Consider the following 21,017-nt stretch of genomic DNA (forward strand, 5'->3'; position numbering starts at 1 on the left):
ACACGTCGCACAGACAGACCCGTGGTTTCCTCGGACGTGACAAAGCGGCTGATGGAGGAGAGATCACCCTTTCCGCACTCCCCACGAACGAGGCTGGGACAGGGGACGGCTCCGGACCGCGTCTGCGTGCCCTCGCCTCGGCCTCAGCCTTACACGCGGTTAAACCAACGCGGATCGCCGATTTCGCTGCAAAATGTCACCCCACAAACTTGGGGGGGACCTAGGACCGAGGAGTCGGCAAAGTGTTCTTAGCCTGGACACCGAGAGCCCAGCTGATTCAGGAAAAACGACAGTGAAGCTCACAAGGCCAGACGCCTTTCCTCTCCGAAGCCCTGGGCACAGGCGAAGCCCGGTCACAGACGGGGGGACGTTCGCCAGCCGCCGCCTGACCGCGGACGAGCCCCAGCGCCCCAGGAACGCGCACGTCGCCAACCAGAGAGGCTGCTGTGGACACGCAAGAGGCACGGGCACGGCCTTCCGTTTCACACCACGACCCTGGTCACCAGGGGAAACAGAGAGAAACGAGGACGCAGCCTCGCCACGCTGCGTCGGCCACGATCTCTTTAACCCGTGCCTTTTCCTCTGTGTCCACGACACACGACACCCGTGGAGCCTGGGGAACCCACTCCCGCATTCTCACCCTGGAGCACCTCTTAGGACTTGCCCTGCAGGCTCATGCCGCCTTCTGGAACCGCTGGCTGTGACGGGCTATGGCTGGGGCCGCACACACACACGGGTGAGTCCACCTCCAGGGCGGCTGGGGGCTGGGGGCGGGGCCTGATCCACTGCAGAGAAACACCCTCTGGTTAGACGGAGGGGTTCCTGCCCTGGGAGGCACGAGCCTACGTGTCTGAGAAACAGCGTTCTCACATATCAGCTTTCACAGGAGCGGAGCCGGGAGACACCCCGAGGCGGCTGAGCTTCCCCGGGACAGGGCTGTGCAGGGTGGGTGCTGGCCCGGCCTCTGTTGCTCAGCCCCGACACAGAGGGCACAGGGCACAGAGCAGCCGCGCGTCCTGGCCCCCCTGAGATTTACAAGCGCGTCCCTCCCTCGTAGAAGGAAATGCAGCGGCCACCACTGCCACCGGGACCTCCACGCTCCTCACCAGGTGCGTCTTCGGGTCTTCACTTCTTTTCAGAAAGTGCATGAGCCGCCTGGCCCCAGACTCACGTTTATAACAGAGAGAATCAGGGAGGTCCCCCCAGCTCCTGTCCAGGGGACGCCCCGCCCCCTCGGATAGGCCAGCAGGCTCATCAGCTCGTCAAGTCGTCCACGCCCATGGTCCAGCCCTGCTGACCCACGCGGCCCCCCGGAGGAGGAGCCCCGAGGGTGAGGCTCTCCAAGCCGGGGTGCTCCCCCACCAGCACCCGCGTGGCCGCCAAGCCCTCAGGAGGCCCTCCATCATGGCGCACGCGGCCTGCGCCACGCTGCTGAGGGCAGAGTCCATGCCACACGAAAGGGAACTCGTTAAACGAGAGGTAAGCATTGGGGCACACAGTTAGGATGGGGGTGAGGGCGCCTTCCGAGCAAGACTGAGGGAGGTTAGAGAATCCCTGCATTATTGTGGGAATATCGCACGATTTCCCATCATGCCAGTTGATGGAAAGCTAAGGAAAGTGCCCACAAAGCCTTCGGTATCGTCCAAAGTTCCCTGGTGAAGTGCCTCCCACCTTCAGGTTCTCGTCGTCCAGTCACTACTGAAAACTATACATTTGAATTTAAAATTGAAATATGGGCACATTGAGTACTATTAACAACGTAATTCCCCAAAATAAGATACCATGTTTCCTGCACACGGACCTCCCCCCGCCCCCCATCCCACACACACAGTCACAGCTGTGTCCAGTGAGTACTAGTATGTGTGGACATCGAGCCGTGTGCACATCGACACGATGCGTGTGAGAAGCTGCTGGAGGCACAGTCCAGCAGGTCATAATTATGCAAGAAGTTCGTCAGAAGGCTGATGGACCTTGGGGCTTCAGCAGGGCTGAAGATCTGCATATTGTTATCTGCTGCTGAAACAGCCGAAGGCAATTCCCCTAATCCGATCATCTTTTCCTGTTTACCAAACTTTACCTTTGATATGTATATCTGCTTTCCTAAAGGGCCAATGTGTTTTTCAGCAAATAAAAAGCCGTGCGTCTGGAGATTCGGGGAGCTTAGTCACTAAAGCTAAGTTTTCGTCTGGCTCCCCCAAAACGCCTTCCAAATTTATCTTTCTTGTCTAGTCTCTATTCATTTATGCACAGCCCTTCTCCAGATTCCTGAACCCTAGCCGCGGAAAGACTGTGGCAAGGCGTGAGCACAGACAGACCACACAACACATGGAGCTGTGCATGGACCAGTTTGCAGGCAGGAGGCCTGGGGTTGGGGTGCATGTCATGATTCACTAGTCATACAACCTTCCTGGACATGGTTTACACCAGAAAAAAATGGGCACAGTCGTTACGGCCTCGTTTACAGACTGTGAACAATTTTTTTAAAGACAATGCATGTTTTCTGCAAAGTGTTCCCCTGGTATCATGTCATGTTGTCACTGTACTTACTGGGAAATGAACTTTATCCAATTCCTCTCTCACTTATACGTAATTCCAACTTATTTTAGTCATTTTGTCCTATAATCGCCTAAGTGATTTAATCTGTCTTTGACATTGACTAATACGGTGAGTCGTTCAGACACAGGTTTATAAGATTGATCGCCGAGGTAGCTCATAAATAACTCTCGGCTTGCACTCCGCTTGTGTATCCATTATTTATAGACCGCTCCCAACATCCCGGCCAAGTTAGCGCCGATGACACCGCCAGGACTCCTCGCCAGCCTGGCACGGCGGCTGCAGCCTTTTCCATGGCAACGTGGGAGCGGCCTCACCCCTTGTCCCTATTTCACTGAACGCTCCTTGATTGGCTGGCCCGCAGCTGCTCCCAGGCAGCTGTTAGTATTTTTTTTAATTCTTTGTTGTCTTCCCAGCAACACCTGGACCAGCGTTGGGACGAAGCACAGGCGCCGTAGCAGCGAAAGGACACCTGAGCTTCGTCCTCAGCTGTCTGCGCCCACCCCAGGCCGTTCTCCTCCCCGTCCCTTCCTCGGGAAGACGTGGAATCGCCTGTGTGGCGCCACAGGACCCTGGCGTCAGGGGAGGCACGCGGTGCCTTCGCCTTCCGCACCGTCAGTGCAACGTGCTCGGACCCGCTCGCCAGGGCCAGAGCTCCTGCCTCCGTCTCCCTAGGGGTCTTCCTAGAGGACATGCCCTTGGTATTAAGTGTCATTTCCCAGGAGCGAGGGGGAACGGGAACCCAGGAGCAGAAGCCCACACCTCAATGGCGAGGACCCGGGGGGTCTGGCTGCAGGGCGGCCTCCGCAGAGGACCCGGCTCCCAGCAGAGGGTCAGACGCTCGCTTTCCCACGGACAAACGCATCACAGAGGCGTCCATCTCCCCAGCCCCTGAGCACGGAAAGCAGCCGGCTTTCTCTTCGCGCCGACTCCTGGGGACACGGAGAAAGCCTCCCACGCCTCAGGCTCTGGAGCCAGATGGAGACGAGCCGAGACCCCGAGCCCTGCGGGGACGCGGGTCCAGGCGCTGACGGGCATCCCGCGCTCCGAGGAGAGGATGGTGGCCTTCTCAGGAAGCGCGAACGTTACGCTTCTCTGTCCGAGGGAAGGAATTAGATGCCGACTCAGCTTCCCCGTGCCTATCAGTGAAATACATAAAAAGCTCCTTCCTTAGCCCTGCTTAGAAACGAATAGGATTTGGTTCCTTTGAAAGCATGTATTTGGTTTTTAAACGTCCGTATCTTTAGTCGCACATTTTAAGCGTGTGACTTCATGGGCGTGTGGCTTCCTGCTGGGGAGGGATTAGCGTCAGCCCAGAGGGAAGGCGCCGCCGCCTGGTGTTTGACGGGGTGCGGGGCGGGGACGGTGAACATTCCCTCCGTTAAACAAGCTGCTCTCTGTCCCCAAGCTCTGACACTTCCAGGGACGTCCCGAGCGGTGACGGTGTTTGGGGACACCTGTCTGGAACGTGACTCCACGCACACAGAGGTCTGCGTTTCCCTCATTTACGGGTGGGGGCTTCTCCCTCAAAAACATATTTTTAAAAATTGATGTTTAATTTTTTTCTTTGAGAAGATAAGTCTTTAAAAGGAAGGGAAACAATAGCACGAGAACATCTGTCGTTGTAAACCAGTGATGGCGAACCTACGACACGCGTGTCAGCACTGACACGCGTAGCCATTTCTGGTGACACGCGGCCGCATGCCGAGGATGAAACATTTGCTGCTCCTGAGGATGAAACATTTGCGACTAGAGTCGTGGAGTTAGTTTTTTCCTCAAAGTGACACACTACCCGAGTTATGCTCAGTTTTTTGGCGAAGTTTGACACACCAAGCTCAAAAGGTTGCCCATCACTATTGTAAACGTTCTTGCCTTCAATCTGTCTGAACAACGTTCTGCCCGGAGAAGACGAGTAAGTCATTGGACCAATACCTCAGGCAAGGTGTGTCAGCAGAAGGACCGCGCAGCCGGAAGCCGGGCTCACGGCTGCCTGGCCAGGGCAGCCGGGGTGCAGGAGCCTCTCCCGCCTCCACGGCAGTGCTAAGGATGTCCAACTGACGGCTTAGGCCCGCTCCTGCATTGAGCATCTGCCCCCTGGTGGTCAGTGCGAGTCATAGCGACTGGTCGATCTGCAGTTCGGTCGATTTGCATATTAGCCTTTTATTATATAGGATGATCCCCTGGCTGGGTGGCTCAGTTGGTTGGGCATCGTCCTGTACACCAAGAAATTGTGCATTCAATCCCTGGTGGGGGCAAGTGTGGAGACAACCAATCAATGTTTCTCTCTCTCTCTCAAATAATAAAATAAAAACATATCCTCCAGCCAGGCCAGCGTGGCTCAGTGGTTGAGCATTGATCTATGAACTAGGAGGTCAGGGTTCAATTCTAGGTCAGGGCACATGCCCGGGTTGCAGGCTCCATCCCCAGAGGGGGGCGTGTAGGAGGCAGCCGATCCATGATTCTCTCTCATCATGGATGTTTCTACCTCTCTGTCCCTCTCCCTTCCTCTCAGAAATCAATAAAAATAAATTAAATAATAATAAAAAAAATATCCTCCGGTGAGATGTTAAGCAATGAGCTATCTGAGCATGTGGTTTCTAACAGTAAGCACCATGTCTGTATTTCTCTAATACGTTAAAGAACTAAACAAGCCCATCGCCCTGTGAGGGTCTGGTAGGATTTAAAATCAAAGCCACTTCAGCCCCTCTTGTTAAAACATTGCAATGATCTGATTGAAAGTTATTATTGGGTTGAAAGTTATGTTGAGAGTGCCCCCCCTCCCCCCCCCCCCGACCCGCACTGTCCTTCAGTAACAGAAGCTGCACCCCGGCCTGCCTGCGGGTCCCCACCCTCCCAACTCCTGGAGGAGGGAAGAGGGGCAGAGGCAGGCGACGCCCGTCAGATACCTTAGCGATGAGTCCGCAACGTGTCACTGCGTGATGGTCACAGGCCGGGCCTGTCAGGGAGGCGGACGTCACAGCTGCACCTGAGAGGAGAGGAGACCGGGTGTTGTGATCAAGGACATGCCTCGGTCAAAAGTGATGCGAATGCCCAGATGGTGTGGCTCAGGGTGGAGCATCGACCCATGAACCGAAAGGTCACCGCCCAGGCCCGGGGTGCGGGCTCGATCCCCAGTGGGGGGCGTGCAGGAGGCGGCCGGTCAATGATTCTCTCTCATCGTTGATGTTTCTCTCTCTCCCTCTCCCTCTCCCTTCCTCTGTGAAATCAACAAAAACATATTTTTAAAAATATCTCAATTCTACATCTAATGTCATAAATATTTCTATTTGTGGTGACGTGTCAGAATCCTGTGAGGACGGACTCGTATTCCCGTAGAAGCGGGTGCCACGCTTCGCGGACCCGCCTGTTCCCCGGCGGACGGCGCTGGCGGCTTCCACGGTGTGGCGACCGCACTAGGGGCTCCGAACAGCCAGGTGCTCACGGTGACGTCGGTCTGTGTCTGCAGACCAGCCGTCCACGCGAGCCCGGGAAACGTGAAACAAGGCACCTAACTGGCAGGTCCATCCCAGGAACGTGGCTCCTCACACCCACAGTCCGTGGGGTTCCAGAGGGAGACGGGAAGGGGAAGAGCCCCAGCGTGCACCACAGGCGGTAACAGGGGTGCGGCTGGAGCCGGGGGAGGCGGGGGAGGGACGCGGCTGGAGCCGGGGGGCCTGTGGGCTTTCCCATGGCGTCCTCAACCCGCTCACCCAGGCGAAAAGGGGCCGGGCGAGGGTTTGTGGGGATCAAACACCCTCGGTTCGCTGGCAATGATGAGTGATCGCCCGGCAAAACGGGGAAGCCGCGTTTAAGAGAAAGGCTTTCGGGTCTCGACTGTAAATCTCCCCCCTCCTGCCCAGTGGACCGTCCTCAGGGCCCTGCCCCGCCCCCAGCACGGCCCGCCCTCGGCAGCTGCGGGGAAGGCCTGCTTCTAAGGCATCTGAACTCACCGGTTTCTCCCCCGACAGCGTCGAGGGGACACAGGGGACCCACCACGTCTCGATGGAGACGGTGTTTCATTCGTTTTCACGGTCATGCTCTCTAACACGCTCTCACTGAAAAGTCATCGTTAAAAACCACGTCTTTTCCCGTGAGTGGGTTGCTGTGCTATGCCACTCGCAACGATTTCGTTTTGTTTCTAACAGCGTTTCTCCTTAAGCAAAGGGCCGCTCCTCTCAGCGTCTGCCGCTGGTTTAATGAGCAAACCACAGAGGCATGGGGGGGGGGGGGTTCCGGAGAGTTTGAGGTTTGGGGACACCGACCGTGAACTATGCCGGGGGCGAGGTTTCAGAGAGCCGGCCTGCGGGCACAGCCCCGTGGAGGGCTAACTGTCCTCATCGGACACGGGGCAACCGGGACACAATCAGGCGTTGGAGCCCCGAGCCCTTCCCAGGCGGCCTCCGGGGCCGTGAATCAGCCTAAACACAGCGCCGGGCCCCCGTGGGCGTGGGGGGGGGAGGGGGGATGCTGGGCATCCTTTATGCCCAACGTGAAGACACACAGCCCAGCTACCAGTCCGCGCGAGGAAGAAAAAGCACGTTCTGCCCTGAAATGCTTTCTGGTTCGGTGATCATCCAAAGCCAGCCCCACGGTCACACTTTCTATGAGTGTAGCGTGCAGCTCAGTCCTCAAGTCCTCATTTATTCCGGTACAAACGTCAGGAAAACGGCCATGGACTTGTCACAAGCACGTGTCCCAGTGGAGGCTGTCTGCCTGGATTTCAAACGAAGCTCCACAGCGAGTCCCCTTCCATCGGGGCGAGGGATCACCAGCTTTCTGAGCCCGAACACAGAAGCGTGCTCTGATCTGGTCAAAGCTGGCGCGGACTCCTGGCCCACGTGACCGCACGCGCTCTGTGGCCTGCAACCTCAAGCAATGTGATAACCCCAGACAACGGCTCCACACACCAATGGAATCAGATTTATGGGTGAAATTCTAATAAAAATGGATGCCTGGCTGGCGTGGCTCAGTGGTTGAGCATTGAATTATGAACCAGGAGGTCAGGGTTCGATTCCCCGTCAGGGCACATGCCCGGGTTGCGGGCTCGATCCCCAGTAGGGGGTGTGCAGGAGGCAGCCGATTCATGATTCTCTCTCATCATTGATGCTTCTCTCTCTCTCTGAAATGAATGAAAATATATTTTAAAAAAATTAAAACATGACAGTCACACTTTACTGAGAAATTGAAAGTTAATGAATGAATAAAACTGTAGTCCTAGAGGGAACGTGTGCGCTGCTCATTTGTTTACACCCCTCCGGAGGCTCTGGCTCGTTCCTTCGTTTGTCTGTCTGTCTGTCTGTCTGTCTGTCTATCTGTCTGTCTGTCTGTCTGTCAGTCTGCCTGTCTGTTTGAAGGAGCCTGCTCAGCACCCTTCCGGGAACCAGCCTTCCACTCCTGTGAGCCCGCGAGCTGTCCACGCCGGGACCTCCCCTCCTCTCGCAGCTCTCCACGCACACTCTGTACGCGAGTGGCCCACACACCTACGATAACCTCGTCTCCTCGGCATGCGCCTCCCCTCAAGTGCTGGGTGCCCAGCACTCTCTCCTGCCCTCCTGCCCGGGGGGAACTTAACCCTGGTTGCAAGTGAAGTCAAGTCCCATCCCGGCGCCCGGCCTTGGGGCGCTCGGAGAGCCGCGTGTGGGAAACGGGCTCTGTAAGCCCTCCTCGGCAGAGTCAACGTGGAGAGACTAACAGCTTGCGCCAGTCGGTTCTGAGTTCTCCGGGGCAAACAGGACGCAGGGAGGAGGGGGAGGGTACGAGAACGAGGACCTGTGTGCTGCCCAGCAGCCCGTGTTCCAGGAAGACCCGCCGCCAACCAGACAGAGGGCGTGGAGAGGAAAAGGCCTCCGCCCGCTTTTTTCAATAACCCAACGGGAGATGTAAGGCCTGGGCGATGTGGGGGGCGGGGACTGTCCACCCCACAGTCCTCAGCCAATGAGGAACGGGGGGGGGGGGGGGGGAGGGCTCTCGCGCCCTCAGATAAACAGCCGGTGAGCGCTCTGTGTGTGCCTGTTCAACTGGACCCCGATCTTGAAGACCGCATCCAGAGTCTCGTTTTCCCCATACTCTGTGTCTCGGGTCCGTTATTTGAATTCGGACAGGTGAGCATTTCTCACACGTGTCCCCTCTCCGAGCGCCTGGCACCGGGTCTCCTGCCTCCCTGGGACAAGCCCCATCGCAAACAGCATCACAGGTAGCAGTGGTTTCACTGCCTCTCCCTCCTCCTCCCCCTCCCCCTCCCCCTCCCCCCTTATCCCCCCTCCCCCTCCCTCTCCTTCCCTCTCTGAGCATGTTTACATGGCCCTGCTGTGGCTCCTCAGGATGCAGCTTTCATTCAAGTGACCGGTCGAAGACATTCCAGGGTGAGGTGGGCCCCAGGGTGTATTCCAAGGCATGAGCCCAGAGGCAGCCAGGTCACCCTTAGGACAGATGAAGGGAGAGGGGGTAGCAAATCAGGGCAGAACTGGGAAGAGGGGAACAACCGTGAGAGTGAGAGGGAGACGATGGGGCCACTGTCATCATGAAACCCCAGCCCCCCAGCCCCGTCCCTTCTGCTAACAGAGGGCCTAAGCCCAGTCCATACCAGCTCCGTGGACCCCGCAACCCCCCGCTGCTGTGGCTGGCGCCCCTCTGCCTGGGACACCCCTCACCGTAGGCTTTGAGGATCATGCGTCTGTCCCAGTACCTCAGCTTGGCCTTGTCCCGCGAGAGCGGCCACAGACCACGTGTCAGAGCGAGGAGCAGCCGCCTTCCCCATGACGTCTGAAGGGGACACGTGACCTGGATAAAGCGCGGGTCAGGGTAGACGTTGCTCAGGGGCGTGAGGAACCGCCCTGCCCGCTGAGCCCTGCCTCCTCCGCCTTTCACGCAGCCTGCTGCATTCCAGGGCACCTTCCCGCTCTGCCCTTCCTCACACCCGTCAGCTCACGGCCGTCTGCAGGCCATCGTGCCGGATTTGGGGGGAACGTGTCCTGACCCTCGTCAGAACGTGTCAATAAACAGATTCCACAGCCACACTCCTGCATCGCCCTCGTTTCCCGTCAGTGGAAGGGTCTCTCAGGCGGGCATCCCGGGCACAGGGCCTGGCGCACCCACCGCCCGGCCTGCGCCCGAGGACATGGGGCTGTGGGAGGCCTGCAGGGAGGCCCGCGCCCCACCGTCGGGGTGTCGGGCGGAGGAGCGCCTCCCGGAGCCCAGGTCTCAAACACACAAGGCCCAGGCCCCATTGGGGAGAAAGAACTTACCTGAGAATATAGCTGAGGTTCCAGTGTGAGGACCGCTGACCTACGGAGCTAAAAATATACACAAATATACACCAAAATATTGCAAATCCCCTCCCCCAAGGCCTCTCCGCTCCATGGCTGGAGCCCATCACCAAGAGGCAAGCACGGGGGAGCACCCTCACCACGCACCTGGTCCCAGAGGGGCATGAACAGGACGTGAGGAAGGCGGGCACTGGTGAGGCCATGCTGAGAGAAAGAAGAGGCGGGGTCCTCCTGGACACGCGGCCTCAGGGAGGGGAGGGAATTCAGTAGCGAGAGGGTCCCCGTTCCTGCTGACTCGAGCCCAGCTCCCCGGGAGCAGCATCTGCCGGCCCGGGGCAATGAGAAGAGGGACAGGTCGCTCGGTCGCCCCTGACCCCGAGGCTGCTGAGCTGGAAGCACTGTCCCTGGGACTGCACCCCAGACCAAACTCTCTCAGTGACCCCCGAGACACTCGGGTCGGGACAGTCACCCTCTGAGGAGCAGCAGGACCCGCACCCCCAGCACGTCTCCTTGGCACACAGACGACGGGAAGGTGAGTGTGCCCAGGAGCGGCCGACCCAGGGGAACCTCCTAAAGGACGAGTGGGAGGTCGGCTTCGGGGGGGCGTTTAGAGAGAAAGAGGAAATCCCCGTTCGTGAGCGTGTCCCTCTCGGTATCGGGAGGAGAGGCCGCGTCTTACTCGTGAGACACATCCCTGGAGGAGGCGTGATTAAAATCTGCGCAAGAAATCTCGCCTCGGTTTACCAGGCCTTCCCTGCTCACCCCACAACTGGCGCCAGCTCCTCTGCACGCCCCCACACCTTTCCTTCTCTTTAGCCGAGGTGGGGTGTAAGCTGGTATCTGGGTCTAGCTTGGGGGCCCTCCGTCCCCTGGGTCTCTCCCAAGTACACGGGAGGCATTGCTGTTACTACCATCCGGTCTGTTGTTCCCTTGCTGGTCTGTCTTTCACCCCAGGGCCCTCCGCCAAGAACCTGGAAGGGTCGTGGGAAAACGATTTTCCTCCGTGCACAGGCGCCGGCTCCCCCGAGGAACTCTTGTCCTGGAATTGACAGCATGCGGACACTGACAGAATAATTCTGCAAACACTCGCTGAACTCCCACCGTGGCAAAGGGTGGGGTGGACAGAGATAAACAAAAATCCTTCTCTCTAATGATGAGCCAAAGCCCAGGCCCGTGTAATTACTCTATTACCGCCTTTTCCACAGTCAGACAAGCGTGAAACTCACCGTGGAGAAGGGAAATGACACCACGCCAGACACACACAACCCCAGTCCTGATCACCCCTGGGCCGGAAGCAGGAAACGTGTCCGCAGGGCAGGAGGCGGAAAAAGAGGCGCGTCCGACACGGTGTCCAAGCCTGGTGCCGGCCGCTCTCAGACGGCGACCCCGCTCCCCCTGATGGGAGCAGAGTCCTCCGTCCGTGGCCACACACTGGTCACGGCGTCAGGAAACGCACAAACTGCTCTTCAGGCTGCGTGACTTCGCCACACAAACTGACCGGCCTCCCTCTCAGCGGTTCAGACGTCGGACTCCCACAGCACCAGCCTCGGCGGGAATCTGCAAGCTTTGCCTTTCTTTTCTATTTTTTTAATATATTTTATTGATTTTTTACAGAGAGGAGGGGAGAGAGATAGCTAGAAACATCGATGAGAGAGAAACATCCATCAGCCGCCTCCTGCACACCCCCTTCTGGGGATGTGCCCACAACCAAGGTACATGCCCCTGATCGGAATCGAACCTGGGACCTTTCAGTCCGCAGGCCAACGCTCTATCCACTGAGCCAAACTGGTTAAGCTTTGCCTCTCGATTCCGTGTCGGTTAGAAACACCGAGGAATACGTGGAAACACCCAATGGCATCCCTCACCGCCTCATCGCAGCAGCGACCAGGGCCCGCCGCATGGCTCTGTGGCTGAGCGATGACCTCTGAACCAGGAGGTCAGGGTTCGATTCCCCGTCAGGGCACATGCCCGGGTTGTGGGCTCCATCCCCAGTAGGGGGCGTGCAGGAGGCAGCCGATCCACGATTCTCTCTCATCATTGATGCTTCTCTCTCTCTCTCCCTCTGCCTTCCTATCTCTGAGATCAATAAAAACATGTTTTTTTAAGAAAGAATAATGACACAGCGACCAGGGTTCTGTGCCAGCATCTCGCTGACGAGCCGTCCGGGGCTCTGAGGGACACCACGTCCTCGCTCTCTCCGGACCCGTGGGGACCCCCACGCTCACAGCGCCCTGCACATCGGCCTTCCCGCAGCAGTAACTGCTGAGGAGAGTCTGGGGGACGTCTTACAACAAGGCCAAGGGGGCGCCTGCGTGCAGGGCTTGGGGGCTCTCCCCTGGGAGCTGGATGTCCATCTCGTCACAACTCGGCACCGTGCTTGGCAGGCGGCGTGGAGCCTGGTGGAGCCCCCGCCTCAGGTCTCCTCCCCTGAGCAGGAGCGCCGGGTACCCCTTCCTATAGACGGTGATGTGGGAGGGCGTGTTAGCATGACAAGCCCGCCTCCAGACCGCACAGCTCTGCCTGCTTGCTGCGCAGAGGAAAGAGCTACGTCCTGGTGCGGACACCGGGGGCGCCGTGGGCACAGCCCCAGGAAGGGCCCACATCCTGGTTCTCAGGGCCCCTCGGGACCCGGCAATTCCATAGCTCAGTGAGTCCACGCCTTCTCCACGCGGACCCGGAGCCACTCGGCAGGCGTTTCTGGACGCAGTGCCAAAGGAGAGCGGTCACCATTTGAGTCCAGGGCAGTCACCACCCCTGACCTGCTGATGACTGTCCACCTCTCCCTTCACGAAATAGTGACTTTTCAACCTCTGCTCCCATCTCTCGTCTCACGAAACGGGGAGAAAGAACAGGTTTTGGGGGCACAGCCCGTGCTGATTGAGGACTTAATGGCCACAGAATAAGCCGCACGCTTCTCCCGGGCCTGTGGGCGATTCCACAGCACCGTCCCCGGGCCGGCCCATGAGCCGGGAACCCTCTGACATCATCACCCACAGTTCCTCAGCCCCCTTGATTTTGCTTAAATTTCATCAAAGGATTCTTTCTCAAAGGCCCGTTTTAATAAATACAGGGGAGGACACGGTTATTCCTTTACACGCAGGAAGCGAGAAGGTACTCCAGGGGCCGCCTTACCAACACCGTGACCTTAGACATAGGCACCTCTGAGCACCCGGCGGCTGCTCCTGTGGCCCGCGGGCGGCTGCCCAGAGCAAGAGAGGCTCGCTGCTCCTCACCCCTTGGGATTAGATAATGTGCACAATGCTAGCGAGGTGCTGGGGGGGGGGGGAAGGAAGGAGGGAGGGAGGGAGGGAGAGAGGGAGGGAGGGAGGGAGGGAGGGAGGGAGGGAGAGAGGGAGGGAGGGAGAAAAGGAAGGAGGGAGGGAGGGAGGGAGGAAAAGTCTAAATCCCAGCTGAAGTCCCTGCCCCAAGGCTGAGCCCTGTGGCCATGACTGTGGCCATGAAATGTGGAGCCACAGCGCCCTCTAGTGGTGGACCGGCGGTGGCCTGGGTTGTAGTGAAGGTTGAGCTGAGTTCTCTGCGGGGCTGGGATGGCAAGTCCTGGCCAAACAGCCCCTCCACCCACCGGCGATGCCCCTGGTGTCACCGGTGGCCCCGCGCTGCCCGCGCTGCCGTGGCAACCTCTGAATTATGCCCGATGTCACGCTACCGCCTGCCACTGCCATGCCTTACTCCCGGGCGGTAAGAGCGTGTGCGTTGTACTAACTGCCTTCCGTGTGGGCCTGGAGCCTGGTTAGAGCCTGGCACCCCGGCAGCGGCGAGGGGCCCTCCTGCCACGGCTCCTACCGCCTCCCATCCACGCAGCGCCTCACGGTAACGAACCCCCACAGCCACGGTCTGATCCCCAAAGGTGACGGCGCTCCCCACACGCAGCCTGACGAGGGAGAGGGTGCCTGTCTCCCTGAAGAACCAAGCGGAGGCGGCCGTCCCGGGTGCTCCGTCCCTAGGGGTTAGCGGTTACTGACCCTCTCCCGCCTGTGCGGGTCCCCTACAGTGTCTGCCGGAGGAAGCCAGACCCACCCCCTCTATCAGACAGGAGCGTCCCGCTTCCCGGAATGGCGAACCCCGGGCGGAGCGGCGGCCAGGCCCTCTGACAGACAGGTGGGCCCCTTCCTTCCTCAGCCTCAGCCTCGTGGGAACAGCCCGAGGGAGCCCCTGCTCCGGGTTGGGAGTGGGAGCCCCGGGGGATGGAGGCCCACCTCCCTCAGACCCTCCTCAGGGCACGGCCAGGCCGACCCTGGTCCTCGGCGCGGTGCCCACGCCCGGGCGGCCTGCGGGCGGCGCCCTGCTGCATCTGACCCCCTGCACGCAGGCCCCGCGCTCCCCGACAGGCAGGGTCGGCAATCTGCGGCCTCCAGGGCGTTTGCTTGAAGGAAACAGCGATTCTGAGAAGCCGGGGAGCTGATCACCACGGGGCACCCACCAAACACACAGCATTTTCCTCCGAGGTCGAACCCGGGCACGCAGACCCCGAGGTGGGCACTCGAGGCCCAGGAACCTGGCTTCTTCCGAACAGCCTGGACCCCAGCACCTCGTGCTCCGGCCGGGGCAGGAGCCCGTCCGCTGTCTCAGACTCCGGACACGGACCGGCAGCGGTCACTGCCCACCGGATTCTGGCCCGTAGCTCCCGCACGGAGCTGGCATCCGCGTGCAGGGACTCACGGCCGGCCCTGGCGCGGTCACCTGGTGCCCTCTGACCTCGCGTGAGGCCGGCCTGACCGCAGAGGCGGGGAGGGAGCCTCGGGCCTGTGCGGGGCACAGCTGCGTCACGTTCCTACACCGACGGCCCGGCACAGCAGCTGCGTCCGGGGTGCGGCCGGGCCACGGCTCACCGGCTGGCCTCGTCTGTCACTGGCAGTGGTTTTTTATGTCAGATTCTCCGAAGATTCTCCGGGGACAGCCTTCCTCACGCGCATTTCAGAACAGGCTCCTGAAGGCCCCCTTCCGACGCCCGTCAGTCCTGGGACCAGGAGGGCCCGTCCCGGGGCCCGGTCACCAAGGCTTTCAGCATCTCCACGTCAGAGCCCGGGCGTCTGACCAGGGGTTCCTCTGGCCTGAGGGAGGCTGTGAGAAGCAGTTCCCGGCCACTCTCCTGGGAGGCAGGTGGGGTCGGCGCTGGGAACGGGGGGGGGGGGGGGGGGACAGCATGGGCTCGGCGGCCACGCCCGGTCCGACCGCCCTGCTCGCGGGGCAGCCGGCGGAAGGCCGCCCCCGCCTGAGTCCTGCTCGGACGCCCTCGGAGACGCAGGTCCCGTTCCTCCGAACCTCAGTGAGGGGACTTGTTCGTGCACAACAGCGAGAGGAGCAGGAACGTAACCCAACAGGGATCGTGCACGCGTGTCTGCTTCAGACATCAGCCTCACCACACGGCACCCGTCTCCTCCCCACGGCTCTCCGGCCACGGGAGGACTCACCCGCGCCACGCCTGCATCCTGGGCGTCAGCCCCCAGACCACGAGACGTACGATCTGCTGTTAAGTCATCCAGTCTGTGAGGCCTGGGAAGGGACAGAGACGCCCACCCAGGTGGACAGACACCCGCCCAGGTGGACAGAGACGCCCGCCCAGGTGGACAGACGCCCGCCCAGGTGGACAGACGCCCGCCCAGGTGGACAGACGCCCGCCCAGGTGGACGGAGACGCCCGCCCAGGTGGACAGACGCCCGCCCAGGTGGACAGAGACGCCCGCCCAGGTGGACAGACGCCCGCCCAGGTGGACAGACGCCCGCCCAGGTGGACAGACGCCCGCCCAGGTGGACGGAGACGCCCGCCCAGGTGGACAGAGACGCCCGCCCAGGTGGACAGACGCCCGCCCAGGTGGACAGAGACGCCCGCCCAGGTGGACAGACGCCCGCCCAGGTGGACAGACGCCCGCCCAGGTGGACAGAGACGCCCGCCCAGGTGGACAGACGCCCGCCCAGGTGGACAGACGCCCACCCAGGTGGACAGACGCCCGCCCAGGTGGACAGACGCCCGCCCAGGTGGACAGAGACGCCCGCCCAGGTGGACAGACGCCCGCCCAGGTGGACAGACGCCCGCCCAGGTGGACAGACGCCCGCCCAGGTGGACGGAGACGCCCGCCCAGGTGGACAGAGACGCCCGCCCAGGTGGACAGAGACGCCCGCCCAGGTGGACAGAGACGCCCGCCCAGGTGGACAGACGCCCGCCCAGGTGGACAGACGCCCGCCCAGGTGGACAGACGCCCGCCCAGGTGGACGGAGACGCCCGCCCAGGTGGACAGAGACGCCCGCCCAGGTGGACAGACGCCCGCCCAGGTGGACAGAGACGCCCGCCCAGGTGGACAGACGCCCGCCCAGGTGGACAGACGCCCGCCCAGGTGGACAGAGACGCCCGCCCAGGTGGACAGACGCCCGCCCAGGTGGACAGACGCCCGCCCAGGTGGACAGAGACCCGCCCAGGTGGACAGACGCCCGCCCAGGTGGACAGACGCCCGCCCAGGTGGACAGAGACCCGCCCAGGTGGACAGACACCCGCCCAGGTGGACAGAGACCCGCCCAGGTGGACAGAGACTCCTGCCCAGGTGGACAGACGCCCGCCCAGGTGGACAGACGCCCGCCCAGGTGGACAGACACCCGCCCAGGTGGACAGACGCCCGCCCAGGTGGACAGACGCCCGCCCAGGTGGACAGACGCCCGCCCAGGTGGACAGAGACACCCACCCAGGTGGACAGAGACACCCGCCCAGGTGGACAGACACCCGCCCAGGTGGACAGAGACACCCGCCCAGGTGGACAGAGACCCGCCCAGGTGGACAGAGACACCCGCCCAGGTCCATCCACATGCACAGGGAGGGAGGCCAGCAGCTCTGAGCAGGGCCACACCTTACTGCCCAGCAGCCATTGCAGCCAGAACACCCCTGAGCCTGGCGGGGCAGGCATGGGGGTCAGGCCAGGTGAGAGCTGCTGAGAGAGAGAGAGAGGGAGAGAGAGAGAGAAAGGGAGAGAGAGAGAGAGAGAGAGAGAGAGAAAGAGAGAGACTATGGGAGAGACGAGACGGGGCTGCCCCTCGCTGCTCTGGCCGTGCGGCTGAACCAGAGACACCGGGACCCACGGGCTCCCCGTCCCCGGGTCCTGCTGCACGAGAGCCCGTGCTCCTCTCCCGTGTGTCACCGGGCGGCACGGCACATCCCCCGTGGCCGTGGCCGTGGGCCGTGGGCCGCAGCGCGCTGAGCGACGGGCGCTGAGCTGGGACGGCCCTCGCCGGGAGCGCCTACGTCTGCGGTCCCCGGGCCCCGGAGCCGGCGGCACCGGCAGCATCTCTGTTTACCCGGGAGCTCCCTCCGCCAGGGTCTGTAATGAAACTCCCGCCGCTCTAAGCCCATGTTGGATTTCCGAATCCATGAAATCCTCTCCCGCCCACAGGGATTATCAGGATCAACAGGTCTCATCCGGTCCTTTTGGGCCTTTATACTCAGGCTGCAGCCTCAAAAACGACAGTGAGTGCCACGCCGGCCCCCACGCCGCCCCCACACCCCCCACACTGGTCCCCACACCCCCCCCACACCAGTTCCCACACAAGTCCCCACGCCGCCCCCACACCCCCCACACCGGTCCACACCCCCCATGCCGCCCCCACGCCGGCCCCCACGCAGCCCGGACAGCGGTGCCCCCTCGGGCCAGTCAGCCGCGCGGCGAGGCCTGCGCTGAGTGTGCGGGCTGCATGTCTCCACTGACACACACACCGCGTGTCCACCCCGACACAGAGCACGCGGTGCCGGGCCCTGAGGCTCCGATGAGTCACTTCTGATCACAACCTCAGAAAGCGACGGACTGAGGCCGGATCCGGAGGTGACCCCCCCCCTCTCCCCCCCCCCCCCAGCACGGGGCTCCCTGGGGGGTGCCCGAGTGGAAGGCCGGTGACGCTCCTGCGGCCACAGCTCGACCCCGACCCCCGGGGCAGCCAGGGAGCGGCCGCCGCCCTCCGGGCCCTGGTGCAGCCCCAGGTGCTGTGTTTCCATTACGTTTGTCCCTAAGCAGAGAATTCATCTTTGTTTTTGTTTTTTTACCAATTAAGCTTCTTCATTGCAAGGAATCGCCTTAGGATTAATGCCTCCTCCTCCTCCTGGCGTCTCATCGTGTCTTCTTTGTGACCAAGTGCGCGGTGAGGGCCCCGCAGGGAGCCGGGGGGGGGGGGGGGGGGGGGGGGGGGGGCCTCCTCCCGCGCCGCCTCGTGGGGCCGCTCTAACCGCTGCCGGAAAAGGCAGTTCCCACGCGTCACACGCGGGGAGGGCGCCGCCTCTGACGGGCACCGGGAAGCCCCAGCCGCAGAGCGGAAACCACGCCTAACAGCACGTGTCACGTGTCATTGCTCAGCCGTGAGCCGCGTGTCTCCCGGGGTGGCCGGTGGGACGGGCGGCACATCTCGGGGTCCTGGTCTCTGACACGGAAGGCAGCCGAGGGGGAGCCCGGAATTGCCCCCCGAGGCGCCCCAGTCCCAGGCGACAGCGACCGATGCTTTCCAGATCTCTCTTTCTTTTTGGGGGGCGGGGAGGGGGTTAACCCTCACCCAAGGCTATTTCCCCATTGACTGTTAGGGAGAGGGGAAGAGAGAGGGAGAGACAGAGAGAAACATCGATGGGAGAGAGACACATCGATGGGTTGCCTTCTGCACGTGCCCCGACCAGGGCCTGGGCAGGGGATGGAGCCTGCACCCGGGCATGTGCCCTTGACTGGAATCAAACCCGAGACCCTTCAGTCCCCAGGCCATCGCTCTATCCACTGAGCCATACCAGCTAGGGCTCATGCGTGGACTTTTTATTTTCTTTCTCCTAAACTCTTACTGTCCCAGCTGTAATAAATAGATTCTTAAATTGTTTTTAAAATGTGTTACCCATTTGATGGGCATTAAGTGATATTGTCAACAGAGTGAGGAATCTCGGAGGGAGGGAGGAAGGGGGGAGGGAGAGGGAGGGAGGGGGAGGGGGAGGGTGGGGGAGGGTGGGTGGAAGGTCATCAACCAAATACCTTGTGTGCATATATGCACGGCCGTGGACGCAGACAATAGGGGGTGTGGGCCGGGGCGGGGGGGATGCGGGAGGAGGTCGATGGGGGAAAAAGGAGGACATATGTAATACTTTCAACAACAAAGGTTTTAAAAATAAATAAATAAAATGAAGAAGTAAAATGGGCCACACACCGGCTCCCCTGAGCCCCAGCCGCTCAGCCCACGCCCATCGGGGAATGGTCGAGGCGGAGACTGACTGCCTGAGGGCCGGCTGGCCCCTGGCCCCACGTGCCCCTCTGCGACGTGGAGCGTTTACATGTCATGCCCAACGCCGTGCACACACACATCACGCATCTGCATGACGTCCCGGCGAGATGAGAGCCTCGTCGCAGCGCACACGGTGTTTTATTCCTGCTCGTGGGCAGCACGCGGAGACTAGGGGCCACAGGACTGACTTCCGAGTTAGCGCCCGTGTCCCGGAACAGTCGCCGGCCGGCCTGTCCTTGTCCAGGGTCAGTAGGAGCCTCAATAACCAGGAAGGGAGGATGGAGCTCAGCCCTGTTCTCTCAGCGCCACCTACAGGTGGCAGGGGTCACAGCGCCCCCGATGTGCAGCCCAGGGGGCCCTGGGTGAGCTGTGGACTGGGGGTGACCGTGAGGTCAGGCAGGTCATCTCCTGGGGGGGTGATGGCGGGGAAGCCGTGCATGGGGGCGGGGCAGGAGGTATCCGGGAAATCTCGACCTCCCTCTCAGTGTTGCCCTTACACTGCTCAAACACTAAAATCTGCTAAAATATCCTGTGGCTCGAAGAAATGCAAAGCCGTCCCATTCTTTCCCGTGAGCCCCGGTTGCCACACAAAAGGGCCACTTCCACGGAAACAGGGCGCTCTGCTTCAGCCAATAGTCGGATTACAGACGCGAGCCTTCGTGCCCAGGCCGCCCCCTCCCAGAGCAAGCAGCCGGCCCGGCCCACGCCTCGGAGAGGGTGCAAGTCTTTCCAAACAGGCTCGCTGACCCCTCCCCCGCCCCTCCCCTACCTGCTCCCCTGCCCCTCCCATGCCCCTCCCCCGCCCCTCCCATGCCCCTCCCCCACCCTCCCCAGCTGGCTGGGCCTCCAGGGACAGACTCAGTTTCAGGGTCCCCTTGGTTACCCGGGGAACACAGAGCACCATCTCGCCGAGCGTGATTGGGCCTTGACGACCTAGAAAATACCCGAAACCAACAACTGCCAGCCGGGCCGAGGGTGTCTCAAACATGCGGTGCCTGACTGTTTAGGGGGGCACTGCCCTCTTTCCCCCCAGACGATCAAATAAAAAATAAGTGACCGCAGCCAGCACAACAGCTGTCCGGTGCGAGTGAATCCAAAGTACACCTAATTTTTCTTGTCAGAGCAACAAAAACTATGCTTTTGGTGTGACACAGCGGTTTCGTCCTCGGTGGACGTGTGCCAGGAGAGGGGACGGTGGGCACGCTCTGTTCTAAACCACCCACGCCTTTCCTGCACGATAGCCACGTGGTTAATGCGAAACTAAAGCTTCACAATGGGGCTCATACGCCAGAGGAACTTCAGCCGCTTTACAAAGAAAGGAAGGAAACGCTGGAAGGAAGGATGTGCTGAAAGGAAGGATATCCGTTCTTTAAAATTCCGCGGAGACCGAGGACCAGCTGGGTGTTAGCTCTCCCTCCACGGCCACGGCGTGACCACCCCGAAGGCATGTTTTCTTTCTTGTCCGAGTCCCCGCTGACGAAATAACCCTTAGAACGCCGCTCTCCTTCCGGACAAGGCGGCGGTGTAGATACACACAGGCCTCGCCTCCTCCCACCACCACATCCACATACCACTCCGCCTCAGAACCGCCTCCATCCGGAACCGCCTCCATCCAGAACCGCCTGGAACCCGGCTGAGCGGAAGGCCTGTCACCGAGGATGTAAAGCAGCAGCCAGCCCTGGCTGGTTCGCTCAGTGGTTAGAAGGGCCGTGGATTTGATTCCCAGACACGGGCACGTACCTGGGTTGCAGGTTCCTCAGCCCTGGGTGGGGCGTGTGTGGGAGGCCATCAGTCACTGTGTCTCTCTCACGTGGAAGTTTCCCTCCCACTCTCTACAAACCAGCGGGGAAATATCCTCAGGTGAGGGTCACAAAAACAAAGCAAGCAGCCACCTGGAGGCGGGCAGGAGGGTGGGAGGAGGAACGCTGGTCCCACGCCCGCGTGTAAACATCGG

Source organism: Cnephaeus nilssonii, assembly GCF_951640355.1.
Source record: "Cnephaeus nilssonii genome assembly, chromosome: 8".
Classification (NCBI taxonomy): Eukaryota; Metazoa; Chordata; class Mammalia; order Chiroptera; family Vespertilionidae; genus Cnephaeus; species Cnephaeus nilssonii.